Source organism: Orcinus orca, chromosome 10, assembly GCF_937001465.1.
Source record: "Orcinus orca chromosome 10, mOrcOrc1.1, whole genome shotgun sequence".
NCBI lineage: Eukaryota > Metazoa > Chordata > Mammalia > Artiodactyla > Delphinidae > Orcinus > Orcinus orca.
This window is the reverse complement of record NC_064568.1, coordinates 96,129,980-96,147,629: the sequence shown is the minus strand read 5'-3', so window position 1 is coordinate 96,147,629 and position 17,650 is coordinate 96,129,980. Positions and strand designations below refer to the sequence as shown.

At 44.1% G+C, this 17,650-nt stretch overlaps 1 protein-coding gene and 1 long non-coding RNA gene across 15 annotated transcripts in view; one reads left to right on the top strand and one right to left on the bottom strand.

Moving 5' to 3' along the window:
• The window catches only part of LOC125965553 (uncharacterized), a 943,317-nt gene that overhangs the window by 698,258 nt on the left and 227,409 nt on the right, over positions 1–17,650 (bottom strand). The gene's annotated exons all lie outside the window — the stretch shown is intronic.
• PHACTR1 (phosphatase and actin regulator 1) overlaps positions 1–17,650 on the top strand; it is a 548,258-nt gene that overhangs the window by 322,137 nt on the left and 208,471 nt on the right. The window lies entirely within an intron of this gene.

The following is a 17,650-nucleotide window of genomic DNA, read 5'->3' as shown; positions in this document are numbered from 1 at the left end:
GGAGGTTATGAAAATCTAATGAGCTAACAGATGTAAAAACACTTGGAAATAAAGCACTCCACGAGCATTAGACATCTTTAAAGAATTCTCAGTGATCTGAGGATTTGGGGGCCGGCTGATGGCACTGAAGTATGACCTAATTTTCTACACTAGGGATCGTTCTCCTTAGCCAGCCACTCCAAGGCTGTGGATTCAACTGGGAGTAGGATTCTAGGCTTCTGGAGGAATGCTCTATCTAGTATGTTTCTCCAAGTGCGATTCTTGGAATGCTGGCATCAGAATTACCTGGGCTACGTATTATACATTCACATTCTGGTTCAGCAGGTTTAAGATGGAGCCCGGCGATCAAAAATTTCATAGGTACTTACTTCAGTTGGTTGTTACATCAGTCTGGAGAGTCTCAGCATAGTTCAGAGATTCCAAAATTTAAAAAATTCATGTAATTCCTTAAGGGACATCCTAGGGTGAAGAGGTAAGGGACTGTAGCCCTAGAGGAACCCTCATGGGCCAGGTGGTCTGCCTGGTACCAGAGGAGACTTCATTTTTAGATAACTTTTATTGAGCTCCTCTTCTATGCCCCCAAAGAGTGTTTTTAAGTACATACCTGTTAATCCTTACAAGTCAGTATTGTCTTTATTTTACAGGAGAGCAGACTGGTGGTCACACAGTTAATTTGTTAGAACTCTTTTGGTTGCAAGTGAAAGCGAACCCAACCCATCCTAGCTTAAGTAAAAAAGAGAATTTATTGGTTCATGTAAGGCAGATGTCCAGGGTTAGAATGGTTCCAGGCATGGCTGGATCCAGGGGCCCAAATGATATAATGAGGTCTCATTCTCACCTGAGCCATCCCTCCCTCAGCCTTTTTTTTTTTTTTTCTCTGTTGGCTCAATTCTGAGGCAGCCTCTCTCCTCAAGATGGCAGAAAGATTGCCAGCAGCTCCATGCTATAGGGCAAGTTTTGGCAAACTGTAGTCCCAAAGGCTGGCTGCTTGGGTAAATAAAACTTTTTTGGAACACAGCCATGTTCATTTGTATGTGATTGTCTGAAGCTGCGCTCATGTAGCAACAGCAGAATCGAGGATTTGTAGCAGAGGTGTATGGCCCATAAAGCCCGAAGTATTTGATTTGCCTTCATGGAAAAAGTTTTGCTGACCCCTGCAGGAGAAACCAGGTTTCATTGCGGTTTGATTTGAATCTGAGAGGCACTGTTTATTTACTTTGAGACCCAGGGTCTGAGGTTTTAAGATGAACAAAGAATTTACATTATTTAAAGATTATTACTTTGTATTAACAAAAGACTTGAGAGTTCGTTTACAATTTAAATACACAAGTTCCATTCCCAGCACAAATATGTAGATTAAAGGAACGATAGAATGTTTTATAAGTTTTTTTAGTCATTACATGCTTTGGTGGTTGAAGGTTAGATTCCTGGGAGGTGAAACAGAAATTTTGTTTTGAATATCTCAGGAAGAACTTCGCAGATAACATATACTATCTCAATAAATACACCACAGACCTGTGTAAATTTAAATAAGACATTTCCCCACCTGTCTAGTCTGTTAGCAATGTGCTTTGTCCCTTGACTGTGTTCGTGGAATGTGAATATCCTCTCAGCATAGTTCTTAGAAAATAGAAAGTATTTGATGTAATAGAATTGTTTCCTTTCAAAGCATATGAATTACCATTGTGCCCTAGAAATTATTTTAACATTAACCAGGTCTGAGGGAAGGTTTTAAAGTTTATGGGCCCTGCTTCGAACAGACTTAGAGCCTAATATACAGTCCCAGTTGAAAGAGCACGTCTATCAGTAGCCCCAACAAAATCTGTAATTGAGTCTCATTGCCTGGAGGGACTCAATTGCTCATCCCTGAATGGATTACTAGGGGTGGGAGGGTGGGTGGAGAATGAAATGTTCTGATTCGTTGACACTGGGTCCCGTGCCCACCTCTGGTGTCAGGAGTGAGATCATCCTTTACTGAGCTGCCAGGACTGGAAATGGAGGAGAGGTCCAGGACTGGAAATGGAGGAGAGATCCTCTGGAGGAAAATCAGGAAGCCCAGGCCTCCTGCCTGGAAGGCAGAAAGAACCCTTATCCACCAACAGCTATTAGGCAGTAGATTGTAGATCTGAGCCCACATCCTCCTGGTTTCAAAACTAAGATTCTTACCACCACCATACACAATGTATAGCCTTTTCCAGGCCAAACTGGTACCTACTGAGTTGCTAATTGTAGCCTGTGGCATAAGTGCTTAATAGAGAACCTCCTACACATGGTTCCGAATGTGCTAGTGACCTCGGGTGGGTATCGTCCAGGGCGTATATGCTTGTATTTTATGCATATGCATTTTATATATGCGTATATTTTATGACATTTTAGGATAAGACTGGCGACACCACTTTTCTGTTGCTAGAGTGGGATCCATTTATATTGGCATCTGTTTTGTAGCCTTTGCAAAATGGAGCTCATTTTCTCCCTGTCCCTGAAGCCCTCCTATTACTTTAGTCACTAACACAGGGATTTGAAAAGCAAGCCTTTCATAGTGTAAGAAGGGATTTTTGAAAATAGACAAGTCTTCATTTAAAGCCTGGGTTTCTCTTTCCTGAGAATCACATCTTCCTGTTCATTAAGTTTCTCCTCAGTTTCCCCACCTGTAAAATGGGGATAATAATAGCACTACCTCATAAGCTTAATGTGGGGATGACGTAAGGTAATACATATCGAGGGTGGAGGTCAAGTGCCTGGCAGACTTAAGTGACTAAAAATGGCCGCTGTTATTAATACGGTTATCATCATCATGATTACTGTCATCATTGACGTGAATGCCCACGGAAGCACCATCCTGTTCAGAATCTCTCTTCCTGTTACAAGGAGCTGATACCCTGTTCACAGTCTGCAGAGTTCTGTAGACCATGTTAGTCATAGCTGCTTATACAGTGGCCTACACTTTCAGAACCAGGGGAGCTACCCTCTTCAAAAATCAGTACATCTTAGGGCACAGGATTTAGGGACAGTCTCATATTCCTCTTGGATTTCAACTACTGCTTCAAGAGCAGATTAACAGAAACATGACTTGGGCCATCTTTGGTCCCATGGGATTCATGAATTCCCCTCTCTCTTCCCTCCATTCCATGCTGTCATAGCGTCCTTTTGCCAAGGTGCCAATAAAGGATGGCTGTCCCTGGTGTGGAAGGCAGTGGCAAGCCTGGGAAAGCCCTTTGGGGCTCGCTTCCAGCAGTGGGTGGACTACCCCCTACCAGGCAGAAATCTCTGGAGCCAGAAAGAAAGGAGGAAGTTGGCCGGTGCCTGAGCAGATATGCTGAGAAGTATGGGCCCAGGCACATGCAGCCTCACTTTCTTTTTCTACCTGCTCCCAGCCGTCAGGACTGTGCTGTCCTGTGCCATTAAGACACACCCCTTAATGGTTCTTCCTCCGTGAAGAATACCCTTCCTGTAACAGGACTGATTAGCAACTGTCTCAATATAAACATGTTCCTGTCCCTCCAGAGGTGCAGTGGCTAAGACTCAAGTGTCCTAATGGTGTGTGATGGTTGCATCTGGAGTGTGGGTACTGTTTTGAGGGGCATGTGATTGGTTTTTCCTTTGGGGAGACCCAAGTAGAGAAGGCAGCCACCTGTGTGTCCAGGTAGCCGAGGGCCTCCAGAGCTTCTTCCCCTCCTCGTTGGGGCCAGCACTACTCAAGTTAGCCAGCCTTTAGATTAAGATGGACAGAAGCCTTTGGTTAATGCAGCTGTGTTCTCATTAACATTGTGCTACTCCAGTATCAGTGTCTGTACCTTAATTCTAATATGCAGATGGGATCCACCACCTGGTGGTGAGGGATATAGGGCGGAGGAGGGTGGCACACAGAGGGTGGAGAATGTGTAAGGACAGTGAAGGTCACGGGAAGGCCAGAGCGAGAAGAGAAGGTGTGAACACTATACATCCTCGCCCTCAGCAGTGTTAACGCTGGTGTGTTTTCAGGCACTGCACTGAGCCCTTCAGGAGCTCCATGGGCAACGTGGCAGTGTTGCTTTACCTCTCAGCCCTTTTAGGCTTACATGTGTTCTCTAAACCGGGCAACCTTCTTTGGACAAAGGAGCCTCCATTTGCCCCCCTGGCCACCGCCTCTAATGCCCAGTCTCCTCCCCTCTGCACACCCATCTCCATCCCATCCTTACCTCCTGGGACTAGGCAGTCTCAGGATTTTTAGAATAAAAATGCATCACTGGGCTTCCCTGGTGGCACAGTGGTTGAGTCCGCCTGCCGATGCAGGGGACGTGGGTTCGTGCCCCGGTCTGGGAAGATCCCACATGCCGCGGAGCAGCTGGGCCCGTGAACCATGGCCGCTGAGCCTGTGCGTCCGGAGCCTGTGCTCCGCAATGGGAGAGGCCACAACAGTGAGAGGCCCGCGTACCGCAAAAAAAAAAAAAAAAAAAAAAAAAAGCATCACTCTTCTGTTTTTTAAAGACACCTCGTAGTTAGCACAGATGAGTCCTAGGTTAGACAGAAACTCTTCAAAGAGGTCTGACCTCTGTAGGAGAGCGTGCCATGACTTCTTTTGGAGTGAAAAAGGGAAACCACTGCCCTCTTATGCCTGTTCATTCATAGCAATTCTCCATTTCCCTGTGATAAGGTGTCTCTGTAGAACTGAAAGTGCATTTTAAAAGGGGAAAGCCATAGTCCTTGAGAACTTTCTAAATGGCTAGGGACTTGTGTGACATCGTTTTGCAGCTGTAAGCAAAGGTAATGCTGCTTGAGGCAGAAAGGTGACAGTTTCAGGCTCCGGGCAGCTCAGTGTAGTTAACTGACAGCTATCCTCACCTCCACCCCCATCTTGGGCTGCCATTCCTAGGCTGGTGAGATATCATGAAAACATAACCCCTTCCCATGAGATTGGAAGGAAAGTGAATGTTATCAGATCCTGCTACATAAGCACTCTGTTTGGGGCATTGCTTTGGGTTGAGAAGCACATGTCCAACCTGGGAGCATCTCACGTCCCCCCAAAATCCTAAGAGCACTTGGCATATGGGGAGATCTAGAGCAGGGGCCCCAGATGTCCTGGCCCTTCTGCCTCTTCTGTTGACTAGACATCAGATAGCCCAGACACTGCGACTTCCTTTTTTCCAAACTTCTCTGGGGGGCACTGGATGACTAACACATTCTAGACCAGCAGGACACCAAAGTTGGTGCTTTCTTTGGATAAGCCTTTTGAAAACTAAGCCACCGTGAGAAATACCATGGTAAGGTAAAGCCGGCTAAAGTGCCCCTTGCCCACTCCTCCCCACTGCATCCGCTAAGAGCCCGCCAGGAGCAACCCCGGGCCGCCACGACGGGTGGCTTCAGAACAGACACAGCTACTTGGGTTCTCGGTAATTACAACAGTGCACCCATCAGGTATGTTGTCTCCTGCTTTTCTAAAGAGAAAGAAAAATCACCTCCCAGCCACTACCCTCCCTATGATAAAGCCACCCCCAGTCATGTCATGAAAGGGAGCCCAGACCGTCTGGTCTGTTAGGAGGGTGTTTTTTTGGATGGAAGCACTATAAAGGCCCCAGAGGTCATCTGGTCCAGGCTTCGCCTGCCCCCCTCAGCTCTCTGAATGAGCTCAGCGGCTAGCTTCCTACCTTTGGGGGTCAGCGTTCTCAGTCCTGGCAGTGGACACTCGAGCTGACTCGTGTCTAAGTGAGCATTTTCTCCAGACCGCCGTCTTCTCTCTCAGCAGCAGGAGGAAGCCACCTTTGAGAGCAATGGGCTTGGGCCAAGCAGCTTTTTCTTGATCTGTTGCAAAAGAAAGCTGATTTCATAAACACGCCTTTGCTCTGCTCACCTTCACGCTGTTCTCTCTCATGTCCCTGCGGTGGGTCGGATAGAGACCACTTATTCTCAGCCCTGTTCTGTTTTCTTACTTTTCTTCCTCTTCAAACTGTATTTGCAGTTGGTCTCTTTCCTCACTCTCAAGCCTTCCAAATTCGTTATGTGGTGGCAAAAAAGTTTGAGGTCTAGGCCCTCTCATCAGATGGACTGGGGGAAGAAGTCACGTGGATGATTAAACATCAACCAGTTAAAGTAATCCAGTCTGTTCAAAAATCTGGACTTAAGGGCTAAACATCTTGAATTTACTAATATACTTCTTAAGGCTTCATTTAATGATAGAGTTACAGTTAGGCCTTTATAATGTTTGTGAGCTCTTTGCCACTCTAAATTTCTTAAAAGGCACTCCTAATTTCTTATAATTGTTTTTTTGTTTGTTTTTTAAAAATTTTTGTTGGCGTATAATTGCTTTACAATGGTGTGTTAGTTTCTGCTTTATAACAAAGTGAATCAGGTATACATATACATATATCCCCATATCTCCTCCCTCTTGCATCTCCCTCACACCCTTCCTATCCCACCCCTCTAGGTCACACAGCACCGAGCTGATCTCCCTGTGCTATATGGCTGCTTCCCACTAGCTATCTATTTTACATTTGGTAGTGTATATATGTCAGTGCCACTCTCTAACTTGGTCCCAGCTTCCCCTTCCCCCTCCCCGTGTCCTCAAGTCCATTCTCTACATCTGCATCTTTATTCCTTTCCAGCCCCTAGGTTCTTTAGAACCATTTTCTTTTTTTTTTTTTTTTTAGATTCCATATATATGTGTTAGCATACGGTATTTGTTTTTCTCTTTCTGACTTACTTCACTCTGTATGACAGACTCTAGGTCCATCCACCTCACTACAAATAACTAAATTTCATTGCTTTTTAAGGCTGAGTTATATTCCATTGTATATATGAGCCACGTCTTCTTTTTCCATTCATTTGTTGATGGACACTTAAGTTGCTTCCATGTCCTGGCTATTGTAAATAGAGCTGCAATGAACATTATGGTACATGACTCTTCTTGAATTATGGTTTTCTCAGGGTATATGCCCAGGAGTGGGAGTGCTGGGTCGTATGGTAGTTCTACTTTTGTTTTTTTAAGGAACTTCCATACTGTTCTCCATAGTGGCTGTATCAGTTTACATTCCCACCAACAGTGCAAGAGGGTTCCCTTTTCTCCACACCCACTCCACCATTTATTGTTTGTAGATTTTTTGTTGATGACCATTCTGACTAGTGTGAGGTGATACCTCATTGTGGTTTTGGTTTGCATTTCTCTGATGATTAGTGATGTTGAGCATCCTTTCATGTGTTTGTGGGCAATCTGTATATCTTCTTTGGAGAAATATCCATTTAGGTCTTCTGCCCAATTTTGGATTGGATTGTTTGTTTTTTTAATATTGAGCTGCATGAGCTGCTTGTAAATTTTGGAGATTAATCCTTTGTCAGCTGCTTCATTTGCAAATATTTTCTCCCATTCTGAGGGTTGTCTTTTTGTCTTGTTTATGGTTTCCTTTGCTGTGCAAAAGCTGTTGTTTCATTAGGTCCCATTTGTTTCTTTTTGTTTTTATTTCCATTTCTCTAGGAGGTGGGTCAAAAAGGATCTTGCTGTGATTTATGTCATAGAGTGTTCTGCCTATGTTTTCCTCTAAGAGTTTGATAGTGTTTGGCCTTACATTTAGGTGTTTAATCCATTTTGAGTTTATTTTTGTGTATGGTGTTAGAGAGTGTTCTAATTTCATTCTTTTACATGTAGTTATCAAGTTTTCCCAGCACCACTTATTGAAGAGGCTGTCTTTTCTCCATTATATATTCTTGCCTGGTTTATCAAAGATAAGATGATCATATGTGTGTGGGTTTATCCCTGGGCTTTCTATCCTGTTCCATTGATCTATATTTCTGTCTTTGTGCCAGTACCATACTGTCTTGATTACTGTAGCTTTGTAGTTCAGTCTGAAATCCGGGAGCCTGATTCCTCCAGCTGCATTTTTCTTTCCCAAGATTGCTTTGGCTATTCGGGGTCTTTTGTGTTTCCATACATATTGTGCAATGTTTTGTTCTAGTTCTGTGAAAAATGCCATTGGTAGTTTGATAGGGATTGCACTGAATCTGTAGATTGCTTTGGGTAGTATAGTCATTTTCACAATGTTGATTCTTCCAATCCAAGAACATGGTATATCTCTGCATCTGTTTGTATCATCTTTAATTTCTTTCATCAGTATCATAGTTTTCTGCATATAGGTCTTTTGTTTCCTTAGGTAGGTTTAGTCCTAGGTATTTTATTCTTTTTGTTGCAGTAGTAAATGGGAGTGTTTCCTTAATTTCTCTTTCAGATTTTTCATTATTAGTGTATAGGAATGCAAGAGATTTCTGTGCATTAATTTTGTATCCTGCTACTTTACCAAATTCATTGATTAGCTCTAGTAGTCTTTTAGTAGCATCTTTAGGATTCTCTGTGTATAGTATCATGTCACCTGCAAACAGTGACAGCTTTACTTCTTCTTTTCTGATTTGGATTCATTTTATTTCTTTTTCGTCCCTCATTGCTGTGGCTAAAACTTCCAAAACTATGTTGAATAATAGTGGTGAGAGTGGACAACCTTGTCTTGTTCCTGATCTTAGAGGAAATGGTTTCAGTTTTTCACCATTGAGAACAATGTTGGCTGTGGGTGTGACATATATGACCTTTATTATGTTGAGTTAAGTTCCTTTTGTGCCTACACTCTGCAGGGTTTTTATCATAAATGGGTGTTGAATTTTGTCGAAAGCTTTCTCTGCATTTATTGAGATGATCATACGGTTTTTCTCTTTCAATTTGTTATTATGGTTTATCACATTGATTGATTTGCATATACTGAAGAATCCTTGCATTTCTTGGATAAACCCCACTTGTTCATGTTGTATGATCCTTTTAATGTGCCGTTGGATTCTGTTTGGTAGTATTTTGTTGAGGATTTTTGCATCTTTGTTCATCAGTGATACTGGTCTGTAGTTTTCTTTCTTTGTGATATCTTTGTCTGGTTTGGGTATCAGGGTGATGCTGGCCTCTTAGAATGAGTTTGGGAGTGTTCCTCCCTCTGCTATGTTTTGAAGAGTTTGAGAAGGATAGGTGTTAGCTCTTCTCTAAATGTTTGATAGAATTGGCCTGTGAAGCCATGTGGTCCTGGGCTTTTGTTTGTTGGAAGATTTCTAATCACAGTTTCAATTTCAGTGCTTGTGATTGCTCTGTTTATATTTTCTATTTCTTCCTCGTTCAGTCTTGGAAGGTTATACTTTTCTAAGAATTTGTCCATTTCTTCCAGGTTGTCCATTTTATTGGCATATAGTTGCTTGTAGTAATCTCTCATGATCCTTTGTATTTCTGCAGTGTCAGTTGTTACTTCTCCTTTTTCATTTCTAATTCTGGTGATTTGAATCTTCTCCCTCTTTTTCGTGATGAGTCTGGCTAATGGTTTATCAATTTTGTTTATCTTCTCAAAGAACCAGTTTTTAGTTTTATTGATCTTTCCTATTGTTTCCTTCATTTCTTTTTCATTTATTTCTTATCTGATCTTTATGATTTCTTTCCTTCTGCTAACTTTGGGGGTTTTTTGTTCTTCTTTATCTAATTGCTTTAGATGTATGGTTAGGTTGTTTATTTGAGATTTTTCTTGTTTCTTAAGGTAGGATTGTATTGCTATAAACTTCCCTCTTAGAACTGCTTTTGCTGCATCCCATAGGTTTTTTGGGTCGTTGTGTTTTCATTGTCATTTGTTTCTAGGTATTTTTTGATTTCCTGTTTGATTTCTTCAGTGATCTGTTGGTTATTAAGTAGTGTATTGTTTAGCCTCAATGTGTTTGTATTTTTTACAGATTTTTTCCTGTAATCGATATCTAGTCTCATAGTGTTGTGTCGGAAAAGATATTTGATACAATTTCAATATTCTTAAATTTGCCAAGCCTTGATTTGTGACCCAAGATATGATCTATCCTGGAGAATGTTCTATGAGCAGTTGTGAAGAAAGTGTCTTGTGTTGTTCTGGGATGGAATGTCCTATGCATATCAATTAAGTCCATCTTGTTTAATGTGTTGTTTAAAACTTGTGTTTCCTTATTTATTTTCATTTTGGCTCCTTTGTCCATTGGTGAAAGTGGGGTGTTAACGTCACCTACCATGATTGTGTTACTGTCGATTTCCCCTTTTACGGCTGTTAGCATTTGCCTTATGTATTGAGGTGCTCCTATGTTGGGTGCATAAATATTTACAATTGTTATATCTTCCTCTTGGATCGACCCCTTGATCATTATGTAGTGTCCTTCTTTGTCTCTTGTAATAGTCTTTATATTAAAGTCTATTTTGTCTGATATGAGAATTGCTACTCCAGCTTTATTTTGATTTCCTTTTGCATGGAATATCTTTTTCCATCCCCTTGCTTTCAGTCTGTATGTGTCCCTAGGTCTGAAGTGGGTCTCTTGTAGACAGCATATATACGGGTCTTGTTTTTGTATCCATTCAGCCAGTCTATGTCTTTTGGTTGGAGCATTTAATCCATTCACGTTTAAGTAATTATCGATATGTATGTTCCTATTACCATTATTTAAAAATTGTTTTGGGTTTGTTATTGTAGGTCTTTTCCTTCTCTTGTCTTTCCTGCCTAGAGAAGTTACTTTAGCATTTGTTGTAAAGCTGGTTTGGTGGTGCTGAATTCTCTTAGCTTTTGCTTTTCTGTAAAGGTTTTCATTTCTCTGTCAAATCTGAATGAGCTCCTTGCTGGGTAGAGTAATCTTGGTTGTAGGTTTTTCCCTTTCATCACTTCAGATATGTCCTGCCACTCCCTTCTGGCTTGCAGAGTTTCTGCTGAAAGATCAGCTGTTAACCTTATGGGGATTCCCTTATATGTTATTTGTTGCTTTTCCCTTGCTGCTTTTAATATTTTTTCTCTGTATTTAATTTTTGTTACTTTGATTATTATGTGTGTTGGTGTGTTTCTCCTTGGATTTATCCTGTATAGGACTCTCTGCACTTCCTGGACTTGACTATTTCCTTTTCCATATTAGGAAAGTTTTCAACTATAATCCCTTCAAATATTTACTCAGTCTGTTTCTTTTTCTCTTCTTCTTCTGGGACCCCTATATATAATTCGAATGTTTGTGTGTTTAATGTTGTCCCAGAGGTCTCTGAGACTGTCCTCAATTCTTTTCATCCTTTTTTCTTTATTCTGCTCTGTGGTAGTTATTTCCACTATTTTATCTTCCAGGTCACTTATCCGTTCTTCTGCCTCAGTTACTCTGTTATTGATTCCTTCTAGAGAATTTTTAATTTCATTTATTGTATTGTTCATCATTGTTTGTTTCATCTTTAGTTCTTCTAGGTCCTTGTTAAATGTTTCTTTCATTATGTCTATTCTATTTCCAAGATTTTGGATCGTCTTTACTACCATTACTCTGAATTCTTTTCCAGGTAGACTGCCTATTTCCTCTTCAGTTGTTCGGTCCGGTGGGTTTTTACCTTGCTCCTTCATCTACTGTGTATTTCTCTGTCTTCTTGTGCTTAACTTACTGTGTTTAGGGTCTCCTTTTCACAGGCTGGAGGTTCGTAGTTCGCATTGTTTTTGGTGTCCACCTCTAGTGGCTAAGGTTGGTTCAGTGGGTTTTGTAGGCTTCCTGGTAGAGGGAACTGGTGACTGTGTTCTGGTGGATGAGGCTGGACCTTGTCTTTCTGGCGGGCAGGACCGTGTCCAGTGGTGTGTTTTGGGGTGTCTGTGACCTTATTATGATTTTAGGTAGCCTCTGTGCTGATGGGTGGGGTTATGTTCCTGTCTTGCTAGTTTTTTGGCACAGGGTGTCCAGCACTGTAGGTTGCTGGTTGTTGAGTGGACCTGGGTCTTAGCATTGAGATGGAGATCTCTGAGAGAGCTTTGGCCGTTTTATATTGCATGGAGCCCAGAGGTGTCTGGTGGACCTGTGTCCTGAACTCGGCTCTCCCACCTCAGAGGCACAGGTCTGACACCTGGACGGAGCACCAAGACCCTGTCAGCCACATGACTCAGTAGAAAATGGAGAAAGAAAGAATAAAATAAAATAAAATAAATTATTAAAAATTAAAAAGTCATTAAAAAAAAGAAATGAAGAGAGCAACCAAATGTAAAAGGAAATCCACCAGTGATAACAAGCGCTAAAAACTGTGCTAAAAAAAAAAAATGGACAGACAGAACCCTAGGGCAAATGGTAAAAGTAAAGCTATCCAGACAAAATCACACACAGAAGCATACGCATACACACTCACAAAAAGAAAAAGGAAAAAAATCTATCTATCTATCTATCTATATATAAAGAGGGCAACCAAATCAATAAACAAATCTACCAATGAGAATAAACTCTAAATACTAAATTAAGATAAACATAAAACCAGAAACAAATTAGATGCAGAAAGCAACCCCGAAGTCTACAGTTGCTCCCAAAGTCCACCGCCTCAATTTGGGATGATTCATTGTCTATTCAGGTATTCCACAGATGCAGGTACATCAAGTTGACTGGAGATTTAATCCGCTGCTTCTGAGGCTGCTGGGAGAGATTTCCCTTTCTCTTCTTTGTTCGCACAGCTCCTGGGGCTCAGCTTTGGATTTGGCTCCGCCTCTGCTTGTAGGTTGCTGGAGGGCATCTGTTCTTCGCTCAGACAGGACGGAGTTAAAGTAGCCGCTGATTCGGGGGCTCTGGCTCACTCAGGCTGGGCGGAGGGAGGGGCACGGAGTGCGGGGCGAGCCTGCAGCGGCAGAGGCCGGCGTGACGTGGCAGAGGCCGGCGTGACGTTGCACCAGCCTGAGGCGCGCCGTGCGTTCTCCCGGGGGAGTTGTCCCTGGATCCCGGGACCCTGGCAGTGGCGGGCTGCACAGACTCCCCGGAAGGGAGGTGTGGATAGTGACCTGTTCGCGCACACAGGCTTCTTGGTGGTGGCAGCAGCAGCCTTAGCGTCTCATGCCCGTCTCTGGGGTCCACGCTTTTAGCCGCAGCTCGCGCCCGTCTCTGGAGCTCCTTTAAGCAGCGCTCTTAATCTTACCCTCTTTTCGCGCACCCCGAAACAATGGTCCCTTGCCTCTTCGGCAGCTCCAGACTTTTTCCCAGACTCCCTCCCAGCTAGCTGTGGCGCACTAGCTCCCTTTAGGCTGTGTTCACGCCGCCAACCCCAGTCCTCTCCCTGCGCTCCGACCGAAGCCCGAGCCTCAGCTCCCAGCCCCGCCCGCCCCGGCGGGTGAGCAGACAAGCCTCTGGGGCTGGTGAGTGCCGGTCGGCCCTGATCCTCTGTGCGGCAATCTCTCCGCTTTTCCCTCCGCACCCCTGTTGCTGCGCTCTCCTCTGCGGCCCCGAAGCTTCCCCCTCCGCCACCCGCCGTCTCCGCCCGCGAAGGGTCTCCTAGTGTGTGGAAACCTTTCCTCCTTCACACCTCCCTCCCACTGGTGCAGGTCCGTCCCTATTTTTGTCTCTTTTTTCTTTCGCCCTACCCAGGTACGTGGGGCGTTTCTTGCCTTTTGGGAGGTCTGAGGTCTTCTGCCAGCGTTCAGTAGGTGTTCTGTAGGAGTTGTTCCACATGTAGATGTATTTCTGATGTATTTGTGGGGAGGAAGGTGATCTCCACGTCTTACTCCTCTGCCCATCTTGAAGGTCTCTCCCTTATAATTGTTTTAACATGGTAATTTCAGAATAATTTTTACTCATTTTTGGAAAATGCGATTATGAAGCAGGTTTTTGGTCCTTGTGGTACATTTTTCTTAAGTCGAAGAGTGATGCTGATTTTCATACCTCAAGATGGTGTGAAGGGGCTGCATCAGATGCTCTCACTCATTTACTTATTAAACAAACCATTAGGGAGTGCCAACGATGAGAGCAAACTCGTGTCAATCCTGAATAACTTGTATCTTGGTTTTGTTTTTCATTGTTTATCTTTTTTGGCTTTAGTATCTACTCCCTCCCTTTAATCCGTAGCAGAGGATGTTTTAAGTTGGCTGAACTCATATAAAGCCTCAACAGGGATACTTTAAAACTTTTACCTTTTGTGTCTTAGTCTGTTTGGAGACTCAAAGATGGGAACTCTTCCAACCAAACGTAGATACTCAAATAGACATGAAATTTTGTGTATTTTTTCGGGGGTTTGATCCCCACCCCCAAAGCCCACTGGGACCCAGACAGTGTTTCATTTGGGCCGCAGCATCTGTTTAGAGAGGTACTGGAAGATCATTCTGGGCAGGAGCTCAGGCAGAGGTTCCTGAAGGGCAAAGCAAGAAATGAGAACTTTCTACTGTAAGTTGTGTGGACTCCTTGAAAGTCTCTGAGAAGAGTGGGCTTGCGGAAGAGTAAGCTAGCAGCAGTTCAAAATACAGGTTTGAAGGCAGGAGATTAGGGTTGGGAAGGTAGGTTTGGAGACTTGCAAAATCTGGACAGGTAACAATGAGATTAGCAACTGAAGTAAGAACATTTTAAAAGGTGATGCGTAGAAAAGAGAAAGGGATCTTGTGGGAATCAGATCACCAGACTCTCTTGAGTTGGTTTCCATCCTGGACTCAAAACCTCCCTGGTGTGGTTTCCCACAATTGTCGCTGTGGGGCTCTTCCCAGCTACTGAGCGTTGTTGAGGGAGCACCAACTCCAGCAGCTGATACCCTTTAAAGAGAATAATTTCCAAATTCAGTGTTGCTCCAGAGGCTGTTCACTTCCTCCGTTTGGCTTCTGTTTACTCATTGCAGTTGGTTTTTTAAAACAGTCTCCTCAGCCTCTCTGTAACCCAAACTTACTTAAAGTCACCTCAATCTTTATCTTCTTCCCATCAGGCTCCAATAATCCATTTTATCCACTGCTACCAGATTAATCCTTCTGAGGCTCCCATCTGATAGGTGCCATTTGTGACCAGATATCTCAGTTCAGATGTTCAGTGACTCAGAGTAAAGTCCTCCGATGACGAATTTCTATAAGTACTTGTCATCCCACCTCTTCTCCTCCCTAAGAACCTTGTTTCACAAAGTTCTCAATCTTTTCCCTACATCTTCAGCCTCTTACTCTGCACTGGCTCTTGCAGCTCAGCCTACTGACGTGATCCCGTCTCCCCATCCTGACACATTTCCTTCAGTTGTGCTCCGTTACCTTAAGAAATAAAGTCCGACTCCCTAAAGAGGTTTGCAGAAAACAAAAACAAAAACTGCATTATCTGGTTCCAAAGCCCTTGTCCTTGAGCGACCATCCTGTTCGGCTGGCTTCTTCCCTTTATACTCAGAGTTCGTTAACAAATGTAAAGTCTTCATTATCTCCCCAGTCATGGAAAGCAAAAACTTAATTCTTGCTTCTTTGTCCTCCCCCATGTGTATCCGGAGAATTACCAAGATAATTCTTCCCTGTGCTGGATTGCATCTTTTTCTCTGTGTCCCTTCTGTCCCTCCAGACGAGTGCGGTGGCCTCCTCATTACTTTCTCTGCCACCTGTTTCTTCACACTCCAGTTCAAGATGCCATTGCTGTGAAAATGATTCTCCTAAGAAGCACATCTGGTTGTGTCCTGGTGGTAGGTCTTCTCAGTCAGGCTGATTAAAATTGAGCCCCTCCTCCACCAAGGCACTCTTGATCTCATTTAACTTGTATCATAGTCACTTTTTTTTCTCCCCCAAGCAAGTATCTTTTTTTTTTTTTTTTTTTGCGGTACACGGGCCTCTCACTATTGTGGCCTCTCCCGTTGCGGAGCACAGGCTCCGGACGCGCAGGCTCACCGGCCACGGCTCACGGGCCCAGCCGCTCTGCGGCATGTGGGATCTTCCCGGAACGGGGCACGAACCCGGGTCCCCTGCATCTGCAGGCGGACTCTCAACCGCTGCGCCACCAGGGAAGCCCAAGCAAGTATCTTCTACCATACTCTGCAGTTGATTTAGCTTGACTGTGGAATGTCTGCTGCTCACCCTACCTCCCAGGGTAGGCTCCCTGAGTTGGCATTTTTATCTATTTTGCTTACGGACATAGCCTAAGTGTCTGGTACAGAGTGAGCTTTCCATACATATTTGTTGAATGTCATAATGTCAATCCCCATTTTCGAATTCTCTTGCTTCTCCCTCTGGGTATAGGATAAAACCCAAACACCTAATAAACTTCCCCCAGGCTTGCAGGATCTGGCTCCAGCCCCCTCTCGCACCTCTCACCTCTGGTTCCCCATCTTGGCTGACACTCCGGGTTTCTCTGGGTTTCTTGAAGCTCCCAGACATGCCATGTTCTTTCAGGCCTCTCTGTTCCTTTTGGGTCTCTTCCTCTTTCCAGGAATCCACTCCTCTTTCTTCCTCACGTGGGGAGAACAGTTCCTTTTCTTTCGAAATCTAGCCCCAAATGGTACGTGGCACGCCCGGGGGGTGTTTTCCAACTCTGTGAAGCAGAGTCAGCTTCTCTTTGCCTCCGTTGAATTTGGCGGAGTTCCCCGTCACAGCAGTTTTCCACACTGAGCCTCTGTCTCTTCCGCTAGAGTCTGCTCAACCGTGTCCAGATCTTCTGTGCATCTGCTCCAGAAATAATCAGTGTCTGGCGCACTATTAAGTGGTCACTTAAGACAGTGATTGAAAAGAGGGGCTTACCCATGCATTGAACCACGTCAAGTCAAAAGTTCAAAGCGGGCGTCCCTGGTGATGCAGTGGTTAAGAATTCGCCTGCCAATGCAGGGGACACGGGTTCGAGCCCTGGTCCAGGAAGATCCCACATGCCGCAGAGCAACTAAGCCTGTGCACCACAACTACTGAGCCTGTGCTCTAGAGCCCGCGAGTCACAACCACTGAGCCCGTGTGCCACAACTACTGAAGCCCGCTTACCTACAGCTCGTGCTCCACAACAAGAAAAGCCACCGCAATTAGAAGCCCGCGCACCACAACGAAGAGTAGCCCCCGCTCGCCGCAACTAGGGAAATCCCGTGTGCAGCAATGAAGACCCAACACAGCCAAAAATAATTAATTAATTAATTAATTAGTTAAAAAAAGTTCAAAGTGCCTTCGCCATGCAATATGTCCAAATCGTTACTGCCTTCCCCCACCCAATTTATGTCCCCCATGTTCCCAGCTTCCATGAATGAAGGGGGCCACTCCGCCGACGTGAACGTGGCCATCAGGAATGACCTGCCTCCTCTCCCTCATCCACCCAGTCAGTCCCGGGTCCTGTTGACTCCTGGCTTCCCAGATGTCACTCAGATTCATGTACTTCCTTTCCGTCTTGCCCAGGAGCCTTTGCCAACCTGTCGTCATCTGTCACCGTTGCACACGGCCCGGCATGTGGTTGAGGGTTCCATATGTATCTGTTGAATGATTGAATCTCCTGGTTAAAACCATATTGGATGGTAGCAGGTAGAACATCAGGCTGTAAGATCGAGATTCCAAGAACAGCCTGTGTTGCAAAGTCCAGGAAATTTTTCTGAAGGATGGTGTCAAGAGGCCCAGCAGAGTGGTCCTGGATTGGCCGCAGCTCTAGATGTAATTGGACTTTCGGGAACGGCAAGTCCCTCCCACCTGCCTTGATTTCGCCAAGGAGGTTATTTTCTCAGATTATGCCTGTCATAAAAATTCAAGTCAGGGCCCCTTTACCTCACTGAGATCTGTAGATGCTCATGTACGTTGGAAAAGAGTTTTATTCCAAGTGATAAGCGGTCAGAGTGCTTGTGGCCCTTAAGAAAGGGTCCCCTGGGCATTATGAGTTTGAAGGTCTTCATGTCCTCAAAACGTCAAGCTGTTGGGATTAGTCTAGATGGTACCTAATGTCACGCTCAACTCTCAATTTACAGGAATTTTTTTTTTTTTATTAAAGCAAAGCA